The 18,528-nt window shown below is 46.5% G+C and overlaps 1 pseudogene; it reads left to right on the top strand.

Moving 5' to 3' along the window:
- Window positions 1-1,397: 1,397 nt before the first annotated feature.
- Window positions 1,398-12,372, top strand: LOC121565998 (annotated as a pseudogene).
- Window positions 12,373-18,528: the final 6,156 nt, after the last annotated feature.

Below are 18,528 nucleotides of genomic sequence, written 5' to 3' on the forward strand. Positions count from 1 at the left end.
GAAATATGTATACAATCTTCATGAAAAAAATGTGGTCCTGTATCAAAGACAGTCATTTATTTCCAATAAATCACATTAAATGCTCTGTGATTTATAGATTACAAGATGGATCAGTGTGATATTACACTCCAAATCTGTCACGGACGGCTGCTGATGGTCATATATTTGTGTGATTCTGTGATCAAGGCTGAGGCTTTCCACAGAAATCCCAGCTTTCCACGCTCATCTTGACCGACGGAGCCGGGAAGGTTACAGTAATACGGAGGAGCAGCCAGGGCTTGGGAGCAAGGAGGCGGGGAAATAGTTCGGACATGCCTGGCATCCAACATGAGCCCAGATAGAGCTGTCTGCTGAGATTAAAGTTAACCACAGACACTGATGCCATAACGGATCTCGGAGTGTAAAGTCAGAGTTTAAAGTGGCCTAAAATGCTGCAGCAATATAAGGCGGTGGCTGACAGAAATGTCTTCATAACCATCTTATGAAATGGAACGGACTGCTACAGTCGTTGGTTAATTGTCTTTAGCCTACTTACATTATGTAGGCCTATGCACTGTAGCCTTGAATCAAGTAGCCTTGAATCTCCTGAATCTGGATAGAGACAAAACCTTGTCATATCTCATTCTCATTAGATCACTTATCATTTCATAGGAGTGGCATGGCACTGGAGTCACATAACATTCAGATGTAGCCTACTCATGTCAAACAAATTGCACAATCAATGTCACATGACCTTCCAAAATTAGATTACAATATCTCCATCATAGGTCATAGCCACAAAATGACAGTTTCAATTCCAGTGCTTTACTTTACTTCAACATCCCAAGTGTTAGCCATCAATAACCATAATTTACAAATGGATGGAAAATCGACAAATGTAGGTTATGTGAGGAGAGAGAGAGAGAGAGAGAGAGAGAGAGAGAGAGAGAGAGAGAGAGAGAGAGAGAGAGAGAGAGGAAACCATGTAAGCCAGAAGGATACATTTAACCTTCTACAGCTGGCAAAGGCAGACTGTTACAGCTGTGTTGACAGCCTCTGACCTGCAGTCAAATCTCCCTTTTACTTTTAGTGGGCCTATGTTTTTAATTTACAGTAAATCCCAGGGCTGACTTTTAACAACAGCATTTAAGATCCCCATGGAAAATAAACTTGTGATACAGCAAGCCAAACATCCAATGTAAAATTAATGCACCACAGAGAACATCTTGAAATAAAAATTCTAAATACCCATAGACACTGCAATCAATTTACATAAGAGTCAGAGCTTTTCGAACCATGTTAATTATGGGTTGTCTACTGTCTTCTTGCTAGGAATAACTTATACTGTAGCTACTGTTAACTTAATGGGCCAGTCCTAGCCTACTGTAGGTCAGCTCTCATGTCAGTTTGGCGAGGAATTTATCTTCTTCACACAGAGGCGCGGTTGGGGTGGGGACAGATTTCTGCGTCACAAAGTTATGAGCATAGGACAAAAATACACAGACGTCAAGAAAGGAGGTGAGCCAACCAAGATGAATTAAAAAGTTATTTGTGTCTACTGTTTTGCTGTAGCTAGTTAGTTAAAGTATACATAGGACATTTATAGAAGTTGACCAATTTTGTCGAAAATAGTTGGTACTTCTGTGTTCTATATTTTTGCCCAAATGTTAGCTAGCTAACTTTCTTAGCTAGCTAGCATTGCGTTCAACCAAGCAAGGACAGGTAGGTAGCCAGCTCAGCTAGCTAACTGTTAGCTAGCTAACATGAGTTCTCCTTTGGAGTAGGAGTAGCTAGCTAGAATATCAATTTGCGTAGCCCTGGCTTCAATACCTCATTGTCTAAGTATTGAAGGCAGTACACCTGCAAGAGGTGTGCACAAATAAAGGATGTCTAGCTAGTAACTTCGTTAGCCTGCGAGGAGGAGGAGGAGGAGTAGTAGTAGTAGTAGTAGTAGTAGTAGAGTTAGCTAGTTAGTTAGTTAGCTAGCTAGCTAGCTATAGCAGTTATAAGCAGGTTGCATTAGCTAGCTAGCTAGTTTGCCAGTTGAATCAAGTAGTACATCAGTGTTAATTTGTGTCAATAACAAAATCATCTTTACATTGAATGCTGCACAGACACAATTGTCTATTGATAGACATGTGACACTGTTAGTGACCTTTTGTTTTTTTCAGCGCAGGACAGGATGCCCCAGGAGGAGATGAAGAAGCCTCTAATATGGGGTGGTGCCAGCCCCAGCCCCAGACACCTCAAAACCTCAATTTCCGATCCAGGTACCCCCTTGGTTGGCATCCTGGGCACAGGTGACTTGTCCCGCTCCTTAGCCACCGGGCTGGTAGCTTCCGGGTACCGGGTGGTGGTGGGCAGCCGCAACCCCCAAGCGCTGTGCCTCCCTCTTTCCCGAGGAGGCTGAGGTGACCACCCAGCACCAGGCTGCCACCCAGGCCGACCTGGTGTTCGTGGCCCTCTTCCCCGAGCACTACTCCACCCTGGCTGGGCTGAGGGAGCCGCTAGTGGGGAAGATTCTGGTGGATGTTAGTAACGGTACTAAGATCAACAGGGATAAGCAGTCCTACGCGGAGCAGCTGGCCGATATCTTCCCAGAGAGCAGTGTGGTGAAGGGCTTCAATGTGATCTCGGCCTGGAGCCTGCAGACGGGGCCACGGGACGGCAGCAGACAGGTAAGGCCTAAGTCCTCTGAACACACAACAGTGCCAGAGAAGAGACATACAGACAGACATTACTACTCTGAATGACATTTGGACGTACAGTTTTTATATATTTTTTGCTCTAAACCGGACAATGTCTGCAGTTTATGTAATGTTAGATGTTTCACACATTCTCATCTTGCAACCATATTCTCACAGGTGTTGGTCATACGATGTCACTGTAGCTAAACGATGTGATGTAGGGTAGGCTATTGGTGAAGTATAGTGTCTCTTCAGTTGGGTTCTCCTTGGTGAAGATTCCCTTCCCTTAGCTGACACTCTTCTCTTTACTATCCAGGTGCTGATTTGCAGTGACAGCAGTAGGGCCAAGAGCGCTGTACTCCAGATCTGCCGCAGTCTAGGCTTCATCCCTGTTGACATGGGCCGCCTCTCCTCTGCCCAGGAGATAGAGAACACCCCCCTGTACCTCTTCCCTTCGTGGCGTCTCCCTTGTCTCTCCACCCTCTGCCTTTTCCTCTTCTTCTACGCCTACAACTTCCTACGTGACGTCATCCACCCTTACGCCACGGCGGGGAAGAGCGCATTCTACAAAATGCCGGTGGAGGTGGTAAACGTGACTCTCCCCTCGGTGGCCTTGGTGACCCTGGCTCTGGTCTACCTGCCGGGCCTCGTGGCTGCCTTCCTGCAGCTGTCGTGGGGCACCAAGTACAGGCGCTTCCCCAACTGGTTGGATCGCTGGCTGCAGCTTCGGAAGCAGTTGGGCCTCTGTGCCTTCCTCTGCGCAGCCCTGCATGCCGTCTATAGCCTGTGTTTGCCCATGCGCAGGTCTGCACGCTACAGTCTGCTCAATGCTGCCTTCAAACAGGTGAGAAAGCGTCATCAAACTATTTATGAATAGTGTAGCCTACATACTATAAATGAATTAGTATTGAAGTATAAATGTATGGGTCTAAACATAAGCATTAAAAACATTTCTACTCATCAGCATTTATAACGTTTTCAATATGGTAAAACATTTGTAATGGATTATGCATATTATAGTGTAACCACCTGACCTCACAGTAAGCAACAATGTGTGTTTGCTGTGCAGGTGAAGGCAGGCCAGGAGGACTCGTGGGTAGAGGAGAAGGTGTGAAGGATGGAGCTGTATCTGTCTATAGGCATCCTGGCCCTGGGCCTGCTCTCTCTGCTGGCTATCTCCTCACTGCCCACCGTGGGCAAATCTCTCAACTGGAGGGAGTTCAGCTTCGTACAGGTCAGCACATTTGCACACACACACCTTTTACATTTACATATTACATTTTAGTCATTTAGCAGACGCTCTTATCCAGAGCGACTTACAGGAGCAATTAGGGTTAAGTGCCTTGCTCAAGGGCACATTTACGTCATTTAGCAGACGCTCTTATCCAGAGCGACTCACCAATTGGTGCGTTCACCCTATAGCCAGTGGGATGACCACTTTACAATTTTGGGGGGGGGGGGGTAGAAGGATTACTTTATCCTATCCCAGGTATTCCTTAAAGAGGTGGGGTTTCAAATGTCTCCGGAAGGTGGTGAGTGACTCCGCTGTGGGGTGGGTGGGGGGGTAGAAGGATTACTTTATCCTATCCCAGGTATTCCTTAAAGAGGTGGGGTTTCAAATGTCTCCGGAAGGTGGTGAGCGACTCCGCTGTGTGTGTGGGGGGGTAGAAGGATTGCTTTATCCTATCCCAGGTATTCCTTAAAGAGGTGGGGTTTCAAATGTCTCCGGAAGGTGGTGAGTGACTCCGCTGTCCTGGCGTCGTGAGGGAGCTTGTTCCACCATTGGGGTGCCAGAGCAGCGAACAGTTTTGACTGGGCTGAGCGGGAACTATGCTTCCGCAGAGGAAGGGAGCCAGCAGGCCAGAGGTGGATGAACGCAATGCCCTCGTTTGGGTGTAGGGACTGATCAGAGCCCGAAGGTACAGAGGTGCCGTTCCCCTCGCTGCTCCAAAGGCAAGCACCATGGTCTTGTAACGGATGCGAGCTTCAACTGGAAGCCAGTGGAGTGTGCGGAGGAGGGGGGTGACGTGAGAGAACTTGGGAAGGTTGAACACCAGACGGGCTGCGGCATTCTGGATGAGTTGTAGGGGTTTAATGGCACATGCAGGGAGGCCAGCCAACAGCGAGTTGCAGTAATCCAGACGGGAGATGACAAGTGCCTGGATTAGGACCTGTGCCGCTTCCTGTGTAAGGCAGGGTCGTACTCTCCGAATGTTGTAGAGCATGAACCTGCAGGAGCGGGTCACCGCCTTGATGTTAGCGGAGAACGACAGGGTGTTGTCCAGGGTCACGCCAAGGCTCTTCGCACTCTGGGAGGAGGACACACGGAGTTGTCCACCGTGATGGCGAGATCATGGAACGGGCTGTCCTTCCCGGGAGGAAGAGCAGCTCCGTCTTGCCAGGGTTCAGCTTGAGGTGGTGATCCGTCATCCATACTGATATGTCTGCCAGACATGCAGAGATGCGATTCGCCACCTGGTTATCAGAAGGGGGAAAGGAGAAGATTAGTTGTGTATCGTCAGCGTAGCAATGATAGGAGAGGCCGTGTGAGGATATGACAGAGCCAAGTGACTTGGTGTATAGGGAGAAAAGGAGAGGGGCCTAGAACTGAGCCCTGGGGGACACCAGTGGTGAGAGCACGTGGTGCGGAGACAGCTTCGCCACGCCACTTGGTAGGAGCGACCGGTCAGGTAGGAACGCTAATCCAGGAGTGAGCCGCGCCGGAGATGCCCAGCTCGGAGAGGGTGGAGAGGAGGATCTGATGGTTCACAGTATCAAAGGCAGCAGACAGGTCTAGAAGGACAAGAGCAGAGGAGAGAGAGTTAGCTTTAGCAGTGCGGAGAGTCTCCGTGACACAGAGAAGAGCAGTCTCAGTTGAATGACCAGTCCTGAAACCTGATTGGTTTGGATCAAGAAGGTCATTCTGAGAGAGATAGCAAGAGAGTTGGCTAAAGACGGCACGCTCAATAGTTTTGGAAAGAAAAGAAAGAAGGGATACTGGTCTGTAGTTGTTGACATCAGTGGGGTCGAGTGTTGGTTTTTTTGAGAAGGGGAGCAACTCTCGCTCTCTTGAAGACGGAAGGGACATGGCCAGCGGTCAAGGATGAGTTGATCAGCGAGGTGAGGTAGGGGGAGAAGGTCACCGGAGATGGTCTGGAGAAGGGAGGAGGGGATGGGGTCAAGCGGGCAGGTTGTTGGGCGGCCTGCAGTCACAAGTCGCAGGATTTTATCTGGAGAGAGAGGGGAGAAAGAAGTCAAAGCATAGGGTAGGGCAGTGTGAGCAGGACCAGCAGTGTCATTAGACTTAACAAACGAGGATCGGATGTCGTCAACCTTCTTTTTCAAAGTGGTTGACGAAGTCATCCACAGAGAGAGAGGAGGGGGAGGGGGAGGATTCAGGAGGGAGGAAAATGTGGCAAAGAGCTTCCTAGGGTTAGAGGCAGATGCTTGGAATTTAGAGTGGTAGAAGGTGGCCTTAGCAGCAGAAACAGATGAAGAAAATGTAGAGAGGAGGGAGGAAAAGATGCCAGGTCGGCAGGGAGTTTAGTTTTCTTCCATTTCCGCTCCGCTGCCCGGAGCTCTGTTCTGTGAGCTCGCAATGAGTCATCAAGCCACGGAGCTGGAGGGAGGACCGAGCCGGCCGGGAGGATAGGGGACACAGAGAGTCAAAGGATGCAGAAAGGGAGGAGAGGAGGGTTGAGGAGGCAGAATCAGGAGATTGGAGGGAGAAGGATTGAGCAGAGGGAAGAGATGATAGGATGGAAGAGGAGAGAGTAGTGGGAGAGAGAGAGAGCGAAGGTTGCGGCGGCGCATTACCATCTGTGTAGGGGCAGAGTGAGTAGTGTGGGAGGAGAGCGAGAGAGAAAAGGAAACAAAGTAGTGGTCGGAGACATGGAGGGGAGTTGCAGTGAGATTAGTAGAGGAGCAGCATCTAGTGAAGATGAGGTCAAGCGTGTTGCCTGCCTTGTGAGTAGGGGGGACGGTGAGAGGGTGAGGTCAAAAGAGGAGAGGAGTGGAAAGAAGGAGGCAGAGAGAAATGAGTCAAATGTGGACATAGGGAGGTTGAAATCCCCCAAAACTGTGAGGGTGAGCCATCCTCAGGAAAGGAACTTATCAAGGCGTCAAGCTCATTGATGAACTCTCCAAGGGAACCTGGAGGGCGATAGATGACAAGGATATTAAGCTTAAATGGGCTAGTGACTGTGACAGCATGAAATTCAAATGAGGAGATAGACAGGTGGGTTAGGGGGAAAAATTGAGAATGTCCACTTGGGAGAGATGAGGATTCCTGTGCCACCACCCTCTGACCAGATGCTCTCGGGGTATGCGAGAACACATGGTCAGACGAGGAGAGAGCAGTAGGAGTAGCAGTGTTTTCAGTGGTGATCCATGTTTCCGTCAGCGCCAGAAAGTCGAGGGACTGGAGGTTGGCATAGGCTGGGATGAAGTCAGCTTTGTTGGCAGCAGAACGGCAGTTCCAGAGGCTGCCTGCGACCTGGAACTCCAGGTGTGGGGGTGCGTGCAGGGACCGCCAGGTTAGGAGAGGCAGCAGCCACGCGGTGTGGTGCGTTTGTGTAGCCTGTGCAGAGAGGAGAGAACAGGGATAGGCAGAGGCATAGTTGACAGGCTGTAGCAAATGGCTACAAAAATGCAGAGGAGATCGGAATGAAATGAGCTAAGCATCTGAGAGAGGAGAGAGCAGGGCCTCCCTCACCAAAACTTCTACCTCAGAAACTAAAATTGTTTCACTGAACCACCCGAACAAAAACTCTCCCAACTTCCACCTTTAGAAATCAGAATTGTTGTGAACCACAGCGGTTCAATGTTTAAAGGAATAGACTCAACCCACTTTATTCAGCTAGCTAACTATGACACCATAGCTAACTAGCATGCTAGCATCCAATAACAATAACACGCAGTTTAGCACCAACACTTGGTCACAACAAACCACCAATAGTGTGTTAACTAGCTAACTAGCATGCTAGCATCCAGTAACACACAGTTTAGCACCAACACTTGGTCACAACAAACCACCAATAGTGTGATAACACACTAAACAGATCATTCGTGTCTGTGTCAAGTTCCTTTCATGACGCAGCAATGATTAAACGTTGTATTTAGCTACTACAGTACAGTTAGCTGGTCGTGTTGGGTAGCTAGCAGTGGCCACTGTGTTGACTTTGTTTGAAGAACGGCTAGCTAGCAAGCTTCGTGCTACACCCGGCACACAATGGCTACTGTGTTGACTCTGACTCTGTTCGAAAAACGGCTAGTTAGCTCGCTTCGTGCTACAGCCGGCACGGCGAAGACACTGCCAAGACACAGTAACTACCCACAACAGCCCACGATGCCTAGCTATGACGCCATAGCTAACTAGCATCCATTAACACACAGTATAGCACCAATACTTGGTTACAACAAACTGCCAAGAGTGTGTTAGCACACAAAACAGATAATTCATGTCCGTGTCTAGTTCCTTTCATAACGCATAACGCAGCAAAAATTAAACGTTGGCTAGCAGCACATTAACATTGGAAACAGCTCTCCACCGCTAAGGAGCTAAACGTTACCAGTAGCTACCCGCTAGCCAGCTAGCCTCGTGCTGCGATACTAACCTACAATTACTCAGTAACAAATAGAACGGACAACCTGTTATGTGTGGTCCTCTGTAGCTCAGCTGGTAGAGCACGGCGCTTGTAACGCCAAGGTAGTGGGTTCGATCCCGGGACCACCCATACACAAAAAAAAAATGTATGCACGCATGACTGTAAGTCGCTTTGGATAAAAGCGTCTGCTAAATGGCATATTATTATTATTATTATTATTACCTACGGAAACCTACAATAACAACAATACTAACCTACAATAACTACAATACCTAAGTACAACTAACTACCTACCTACGATCTAATACATGGTTAAGCTTTACTCAACACCATATGAGAAGCTTACCTCCTGCTAGCTAACGTTACCAGTAGCTACCCGCTAGCTAGCTAGCCTCGTGCTGCGATACTAACCTACAATTACCTACGGAAACCTACAATAACAACAATACTAACCTACAATAACTACAATACCTAAGTACAACTAACTACCTACCTACAATCTAAATACATGGTTTAAGCTTTACTCAACACCATATAAGAAGCCAAGCTTACCTCCTGCTAGAGAAAAACACAACCTCTCCCGACCACTGCGCCACAATTTCTGTGTACATGAGCAGTAAGTCAATGGAGCAGTCGAAAGACTGGCAAAACCCATTAACATTGTAGCCTACTGTAGAAAGACAACCTCTGAGCTATGCGTGTCAACTCTTCTTCTCGCATGCCTCGGAATTCATAAAGGGGGAACTTTACTATAATGGTTCCATTTTCCAGGGATTTGTCCTTCTTTGGAGCTTTTAGAACTTCCCCGTCATATGTATGTTAAGCTGATCCAGTCGGGCGCCAGATTAGTCACATGCTGCTAGTCCCTGTGATAAAAGGCCTGGGTTCTGCTTGGCCTGTCAGAATGGCCTGTCTGCCAACAGCCCGGAGCCGCAGTAAAACATTTGAGCATTATTCTCCATCAAGATTACAGTCTTGCAGTCCCTTAAGCTTGCAGCCAGCCAGACATAATGTAGTGAGTTCAGTCCTGCTGATTCATAGTGCGGACGACAGACGGACATGGCTTTAAGTGAGTTAGGCTGGTATTAGGAACTGTTAACTTGCCCAGACTTTCTTAACAGAGCCTTGTATAATTATTGGTAAAATGAGATGCATTAAGTATAAAAGTAATAAACATGTATACTGAACAAAAGTATAAATGCAACAATCTCAACGATTTTACTGAGTTACAGTTCTTATAAGGAAAATAGTCAATTTAAATAAATAAATTAGGCCCTAATCTATGGATTTCACATGACTGGGCAGCAGTGCAGCCATGGGTGGGCCCTGGAGGGAATAGGCTCACCCACTGGGAAGCCAGGCCCAGCCAATCAGAATGAGTTTTTCCCCACAAAAGGGCTTTATTACGGACAGAAATACTCCTCAGCATACCCCCACCCTCCCTCTGACGATCCCGCAGGTGAAGAAGCCGGATGTGGAGGTCCTGGGCTGGTGTGGTTACATGTGGTCTGCGGTTGTGAGGCCAGTTGGATGTACTGCCAAATTCTGTAAAATTTTATTGGAGGCAGCTTATGGTAGAGAAATGAACATTCAATTCTCTGGCAACAGCTCTGGTGGACATTCCTGCAGTCAGCATGCCAATTGTACACTCCCTCAAAACTTGAGACATCTCTGGCATTGTGTTGTGACAAAACTGCACATTTTAAAGTGGCCTTTTATTGTCCTCAGCACAACGTGAACCTGTGTGATGATCATGCTGTTTAATCAGCTTCTTGATATGCCACACCTGTCAAGTGGATGGATTATCTTGGCAAAGGAGAAATGCTCACTAACAGGGATGTAAACAAATTTGTGCACAAAATGTAAGAAAAATAAGCTTTTTGTGCTTGTGGAACATTTCTGGGATTTTTTATTTCAGCTCATGAAACATGGGACCAACACTTTACATGTTGCGTTTATATTTTTGTTCAGTATACTTAGGGATGGGGATGAAATGGGTGAGTCACGACAGTGAACCTTCCCGCCTGTCAAGGGTAATTATAATTCAGCTGCTCTCTGTAGTGCCCTGTACTGTGCTAATAATTAGAGGGAAACACACACACAGACACACACACGCGCTGACTACAGGGGCTCATTAAGGACAAATGTTGAGCTTGTAGGTCATACTGTCCCCCTTGGGCCTCTTTACTACACTCGTGAGCTAATATACTGCACATATAATATACCACTCAAGTCACCACTTCCTTTCACCTCACTAAGATGTTGAGTTATTAGGTTATGTAGAAGGTTCAAAGGTCAACAGCCAGATCCCCGGTGTTCTGTACATCTGGGTAGGCCAACCTCGTTTGCATTTACAGTCTTTCATAAAGGGGTTTGATTGGGTATGGATGGAGTATTGGGGGATTTATAAGTTCGAAGTGTATTTTTTAAAACGTTCAATATAAAATGGGCCATCACCATCGGATCTCACGACCTGACATTGTATTGAATAAAAAAAACTGGATTTCAAACCAAATTAACTTATAGTGAGTACATCTGAAGCCGGCTATCACCCAGATTCAGTTCAATTCAAATACGTTTTCTCCCCTCTAGTCCAGACTTGGCTACACCGCCCTGGTGATGGCCACCCTCCACACGCTGACCTACGGCTGGGACCGGGGCTTGGACCCGGAGCAGTATCGCTTCTACCACCTTCCTGCTGGTGCTGGCCCTGCCGCTGGCTGTGCTGCTGGGGAGGCTGGCTCTGTCCCTGCCGTGTGTGGCTCTCCGGCTGAGTCGTATCAGGAGGGGTTGGGAGAAGAGCCGAGCCATCCGCTTCACACTGCCTGAGGACGAGTGTAACGGGCCATCACAGGATGACATCAGTAATGTTTGAGAGAGATGCTTGGTTTAGTCTTACATGCAGGGTTGAATGAAGGAAGCATGGAAGACACACACACACACAGGCAAGTGGCGATGGGGAGAGAAGTACTGACCGTGTCATTATAAGGGATGGAATATCACCAACAGTAGCCTTATGCATCAAAAACAATTTAGGGATTTCAATGGCCTTTGTTTTACTAGTGAACATGCTACTTGTTTGGATGCCATTTCATCTATAGCACTACTGTTTACCTTGGTATATTTATCAAGAGAAATGAACTATGGTTGTATTGCTCACTAAGCCTCCGGCACATGTACAGTTATGCATTTCGGAAATGGCTATTATAGTGCTGCTTTTAAATTTGCTGCCGCTACTCCCTTTAACTAAACTGGAAACCAGACATTGTCATTGTCTTCCTACTAGTCTCTTAGCCAGTCAAATACTGGGCATCCAATGCTATCACACAAATCAAAATAAAATACATTGTACTTGTAGTAGCCTCTGTCTCAGGCTTTCACTTCAATGTGAGCGAAGCCTGGGCATCCGAGGCTGTACTTGTAGTACTGTTAGATGCCTCAGCTCTGTCCTGCTCGCGGCTGAATCTGGCTCAGCTGTCTGATTTGCCTGCCCTGACGCTAAGGTCAGTCAGAGCCAAAATGTTGCAACTCACAACAATGTCATCGGTTGTTTGGGGGTGTCATGCCTGCTTCTGCTGTGTAATCGCTTCTTACTGCTCGGAGATGTGTTTAGAAAATAGACCTTTATATTTTCTGCCTTAGATTATTGTTGCACTGTTTTTACGCGTCAATGAATGCACTATAATGTTTAGACTTTACCTGGTCAGAGTCTTTCAAAGATCAAATGTGTGTCAAAGATTGGAGAAATGTACTATCAAGTCCCAAATTGTTGCTGGCACCAAACCCAGTCGAGGATGGCTCATGTTTTGTTTCTGTGTTGAAGTTACACTGTAATATAGGTATAATTTAAATATGACATTGTATAAAATGTACTAATTTTATTGAATGATCAAATAAACCTGCTGTCATGGTGACTCAATGGTACATCTGAAATTGTAAGAGCTATTTTATATTCTCTGACTGTTAAATTTTTTCTTGCGTCACTTGTGGTTCTGTTAAATGTACGAATTTCCATTGGTTTATCCACAAAATGAAATCAAAGACATGTATATTTTGATAGTGCTTATTTTCAGAATAAACACAGTATTTTCCACAACTTACCAATTCATTGTTATGTAGAAGTTCATGAATGAAATTTTATTGTCTCACTCCTTACTGACCTGGAGAGAGACTGTGGACACATGCTGTCCTCTTGTGGTAGCTATAGGCTATTGCATTTGTCACCTCTCATTTCATTGCTTTCCAATGGAATTTGAGATGTCACCACCACCTACTCAAGGGTTAAAGGTAAGACAACTCCCATATGAAATCACGGAAGTGAGCATTCCCACATGTAAGGAGTAGCTGGGTCTTTTTCTGGGGAATAACATGTCTATGGTAAACAGAAACCTCGTTATTTTTGTTTTTATGTGCAGTAACTAACAATCATCTGTTTAAAATGTTAGATACCTTCTAGGTGTCATGCATTTCTTTAAAACAGTTTTTGCAGCGAATCTATTATGACGCTACTGCAAATAGCTTCGTGTAGACACATGCATTTTAACTGATGTGTGTGGCATATAGGACTGATTTTGTCATAGGGAGAATTTTGGGGTGTTAAGGTATTCAACTTATTTTTAAGTCGGATACAAATATTTTGACACAATGTGGTGTGGAAGTATTTTCAGCATCCGCTGATTTACATATTATTCTCAGTATATAGGGGAAATTATGTGTGTGGTTTTGTTTAACTGACCTTGTGGTACCAGAAGTCCTCACAAGGATAGTAAAACAAGAACATTTTGACAAGTGGGGACTAAATACTATTTTAGGTTTAGGGTTACAATTAGGGTTAGGGTTTGGTTTAATGTTAGGTTAAGGGTTAGATTTAGGGTTAAGGAAAATAGGATTTTGGATGGGAATCGATTCTTTGGTCCCCACAAGGAGCACAATACAAAACTTTTTTTTCTCTTCTCGAGGCTGAATTTGAAAAGGCTGCGGATGAGGTGAGGAGGCTGACCGTACAACCTAGCTACGCTGAACGATTAGTTACCGGAGTGTAACTCCAGTTCTATGAGTGGAGCGGAGCCCCCATAGGGAGCTCTGCTCCTAGTGGTTTACCCTCTGCCCTAAGGCAGCGACAGCCTGAGACAAAATTATGCACACACCTACAGCCAATAGGAGTACAGGTGTCCCTATAAGAGGGGATGCCTCCCCTCAATCAGCCTCCCGAGATATTTTTCTTCAGCGAGACTAGAGAGGGTCGGCAGGGCCTTAAGTCCTATGGGGCTCCGCTCCACTCATAGAACTGGAGTTACACTCCGGTAACTAATCGTTCTATATCGTGGAGCTCCGCCCCATAGGGGAGCTCTGCTCCTAGTGGTTTAAGGCGGAGCGTGAGCGCTCCCAAAATGTACTCCCTGCCGAGCCTAACACTTCCCATCGAAACGAGAAGGTCAGGCCTAGCAATGGCTGCAACCGAGTCCCGCAGTACTGCAACTAAAAACCCCTACGGGCGTCACAATATACCGCGTCATCGGTTAAAGACCCGCACCACCTAGTCCAATGGCAATGCCAATGACTAGTGGGCAGATCACCAGAATAGAAGCCATACTAATCTGTACTAGCAGATAGATGTGCCTCAATATCCTGTGAAAACACTACCAACCACTAATGGAATGACACCAAGTGTCACTCTACATTGTAAACGCGGTAGACCGCCTCACTCACTCAATGGAATCCCAGAGATTAGTGGGCAGGAACAAAACAGACTTCTCTAACAGCGACGCTGTGAGTCGGTCCTTCTGGGATGGCAACGTGGCCTTCTTGGAAGAGGGCCAAGGGCTCGAACCCGGTACAAGATACGCCGCCATGGCGCTCTCTAACCTGGGGATTCCCTGACCCTGAAACCTTCCTTCCACTCTCGTGAATGGGAGATACGCTTTTACCGGCGAACGCGCCGCTAAAGGTGCCTCCCACGAGCCCTCAACGTACCTAGCCAAAGAAGGCATGGCAGGAGCCACTGGCTCTGCTGCCTTCCTTGGCCTGGAATAAGGGACCGCCCCTCCATCATATCAACCTCCCGGTGCGGAGGGAAGAGGGGGCAGCCTTATCACCAGCCGTTGAGCAGCTCTCTCAATGAGACCCGGAAAATCAGATCTCAGAGAGGCTGCAGCGAAAGAGAGAGCTTCTGATCTCTCAGGAGCTTGTATCCCCTTCACTATAGGGACTACAAGCCCTCTCGCTCGCCAAAGGAAAGGGGGGCTTGAAAGTATGAGGGATGGGGTCCGACTGTTCCATTGGAATGCCAGACCCCCCTCAAAGTCCCTATCTTCCCCGGAGTCTGCGCCGTCGGACGACGCCTCTGAAGCTGAGGTTAGTATCGACAGCACGTCCTCAAGGGGGGATGTCCTCCCTGAAAACGCCCAACGCTGCTTCCTCTCCTTTAAAGAAAGGAGGGCGCAGGAGGCGCAATTGGGGACTGCAGACGCCTTCCTTGGCATGCTGGGATCCCAAACACACGGCACAGGTCGTGGTGGTCACGGCCGCCATGGAAGTGCATCTGCACTGAGCTCTGAAAATAGCTTTTGGGGGTGGAAAATCTCCCGGTGTGCTCATTTAGACGACGTTGATGACTGGAATATAAACGGCGTTTTCGTCCCTGAGTCTTGTGCTTCGTCTCTTCTTGGCTCTTCAGTCTAGTCATCCAGTCGCTGAAGAAAAAGGGAGGCTGATTGAGGGAGGCATCCCTCTTATAGGGACACCTGTACTCCTATTGGCTGTAGGTGTGTGCATAATTTTGTCTCAGGCTGTTGCTGCCTTAGGGCAGAGGGTAAACCACTAGGAGCAGAGCTCCCCTATGGGGCGGAGCTCCACGATATAGAACTAGGAGTGGTATATGGTTTGTACAAGCAGGCGACAATTGGCAACGTCAACACGGGTGAGTCATTCTGTTCAACCTGTCCTACAGGCTGCAGCTCATTCTTAAAGCCAAATCCCTGATTATTGTCTAATCTTTCTGGTACCACTTCAAGCATCAAGATAATGACATACAACTTCTTATAAGTATGGCCAGGAGTTTTGGGGCACTTTGAGGCACTGTGCTTTTACCGGTATTTCCAGCATTGTCAGCTAGTGCTGCTGCAGGTAGGAAATGTTCTGTAATTGACGCAAGCTGTCTCCACTCAATCAATCCATGTCTGGTTGGCGGGGGTATCGCTTAAAGCAAGGGAGGCATAGCTCTGTGAATCTTAATCGTACAAAGCCTATTATTTGGCAGGGGAATACTATTTGTACACCTCACCTTTTCTCAAACTGATCCTCTAACGGACTCGGAAGTTGTAGCAAAAAAATTGTCAATTAAGGGCAGTTAATGTGGAGAGTCAATGAAACCAACCATGAAAGTATATTTTAGTGAATTCGGTGAGTAGCCCCGAATAGGACTCGAACACGGGTCCTGCGACTGTTAAACCAACACCTTAACCGTACAGTCGTGGTCAAGTTTTGAGAATGACAAAGTATTGGTCTTCACAAAGTTTGCTGCTTCAGTGTTTTTAGATATTTGTCAGATGTTACTATGGTATACTGAAGTATAATTACAAGCATTCCATAAGTGTCAAAGGCTTTTATTGACAATTACATTACGTTTATGCAGAGAGTCAATATTTGCAGTGTTGACCCTTCTTTTTCAAGACCTCTGCAATCCGCCCTGGCATGCTGTCAATTAACTTATGGGCCACATCCTGACTGATGGCAGCCCATTCTTGCATAATCAATGCTTGGAGTTTGTCAGAATTTGTGGGTTATTGTTTGTCCACCCGCCTCTTGAGGATCGACCACAATTTCTCAACGGGATTAAGGTCTGGGGAGTTTCCTGGCCATGGACCCAAAATGTTGATGTTTTGTTCCCGAGCCACTTAGTTATCACTTTTGCCTTATGGCAAGGTGCTCCATCATGCTTGAAAAGGCATTGGTCGTCACCAAACTGTTCTTGGATGGTTGGGAGAAGTTGCTCTCGGAGGATGTGTTGGTACCATTCTTTATTCATGGCTGTGTTTTTAGGCAAAATTGTGAGTGAACCCACTCCCTTGGCTGAGAAGCAACCCCACACATGAATGGTCTCAGGATGCTTTACTGTTGGCATGACACAGGACTGATGGTAGCGCTCACCTTGTCTTCTCCGGACAAGCTTTTTTCCGGATGCCCCAAACAATCGGAAAGGGGATTCATCAGAGAAAATGACTTTACCCCAGTCCTCAGCAGTCCAATCCCTGTACCTTTTGCAGAATATCAGTCTGTCCCTGATGTTTTTCCTGGAGAGAAGTGGGCTCCTCTCTGCCCTTCTTGACACCAGGCCATCCTCCAAAAGTCTTCGCCTCACTGTGCGTGCAGATGCACTCACACCTGCCTGCTGCCATTCCTGAGCAAGTTCTGCACTGGTGGTGCCCCGATCCCGCAGCTAAATCAACTTTAGGAGACGGTCCTGGTGCATGCTGGACTTTCTTGGGTGCCCTGAAGCCTTCATTGATGATCTGATAAATGGTTGATTTAGGTGCAATCTTACTAGCAGCAATGTCCTTGCCTGTGAAGCCCTTTTTGTGCAAAGCAATGATGATGGCACGTGTTTCCTTGCAGGTAACCATGGTTAACAGAGGAAGAACAATGATTTCAAGCACCAACCTCCTTTTAAAGCTTCCAGTCTGTTATTCTAACTCAATCAGCATGACAGAGTGATCTCCAGCCTTGTCCTCGTCAACACTCTCACCTGTGTTAACAAGAGAATAACTGACATGATGTCAGCTGGTCCTCTTGTGGCAGGGCTGAAATGCAGTGGAAATGTTTTTTTGGGGGATTAAGTTCATTTTCATGGCAATTAATTAATTATTTGCAATTAATTGCAATTCATCTGATCACTCTTCATAACATTCTGGAGTATATGCAAATTGGCATTATAAAAACTGAGGCAGCAGACTTTGTGAAAATTAATATTTGTGTCATTCTAAACTTTTGACCACGACTGTACACCAAGAGGTTCGGACCTCTTGGCGTAACGGTTCATGTGTTGGCTTGACAGTCACTGGACACAGGTTCAAGTCCCGGTTGGGGCTACCCCCCAAGTTTTCTGCAACATACAGTACATCCATGGTTGGTTTCATTGACACTGCCCCTAATTTACCCTTTTTTAGCTACAACTTTGGACTCCGTTGGGGAGGATCAGTTTGAGTAAAGTGAGGTTTAGAATCACTGATCTACAAATGGTATTCCTTGCCAAATAATAGATTTTGTGCGATTTAAGATTAGCAGAGCTACTCATCCCCTGGCTTAGGCAATCCCCCTGCCAAACACACACGCACAACTGGATATGGATTGATTGGAGACAGCTTGTGTCAATTACAGAACATTTCCTACCTGCTGCAGCGCTAGTGGATGATGCAGGTAATACCAATAAAAGTAGTGTCTCAGTGCCCCAAAACCCCTGGTCCTACTTATAAACAGGTATCAGCCTATAGTGTCTTATTACAAGGCATATATATATATATATAACAGTTGAAGTCGGAAGTTTACATACACTTAGGTTGGAGTCGTTAACTTGTTTTTCCACCACTCCACACATTTCTTGTTAACAGAATATAGTTTTGGCAAGTCGGTTAGGACATCTACTTTGTGCATGACACAAGTCATTTTTCCAACAATAGTTTACAGACAGATTATTTCACTTATAATTCACTGTATCACAATTCCAGTGGGTCAGAAGTTTACATACACTAAGTTCACTGTGCCTTTTAAACAGCTTGGAAAATTCCAGAAAATGATGTCTTGGCTTTAGAAGCTTCTGATAGGATAATTGACATCATTTGAGTCAATTGGAGGTGTACCTGTGGATGTATTTCAAGGCCTACCTTCAAACTCAGTGCCTCTTTGCTTGACATCATGGGAAAATCAAAAGAAATCAGCCAAGACCTCAGGAAAAAAAATAGTAGACCTCCACAAGTCTGGTTCATCCTTGGGAGCAATTTCCAAATGCCTGAAGGTACCACGTTCATCTGTACAAACAATAGTACGCAGTATAAACACCATGGGACCACGCAGCCTTCATACCGCTCAGGAAGGAGACGCGTTCTGTCTCCAAGAGATTAAGGTACTTTGGTGCGAAAAGTGCAAATCAATCCCAGAACAACAGCAACAGACCTTGTGAAGATGCTGGAAGAAACGGGTACAAAAGTATCTATATCCACAGTGAAACTAGTCCTATATCGACATAACCTGAAAGGCTGCTC

The sequence above is a fragment of the Coregonus clupeaformis genome, unplaced genomic scaffold (assembly GCF_020615455.1).
Source record: "Coregonus clupeaformis isolate EN_2021a unplaced genomic scaffold, ASM2061545v1 scaf1874, whole genome shotgun sequence".
In the NCBI taxonomy this organism is placed as follows: Eukaryota; Metazoa; Chordata; class Actinopteri; order Salmoniformes; family Salmonidae; genus Coregonus; species Coregonus clupeaformis.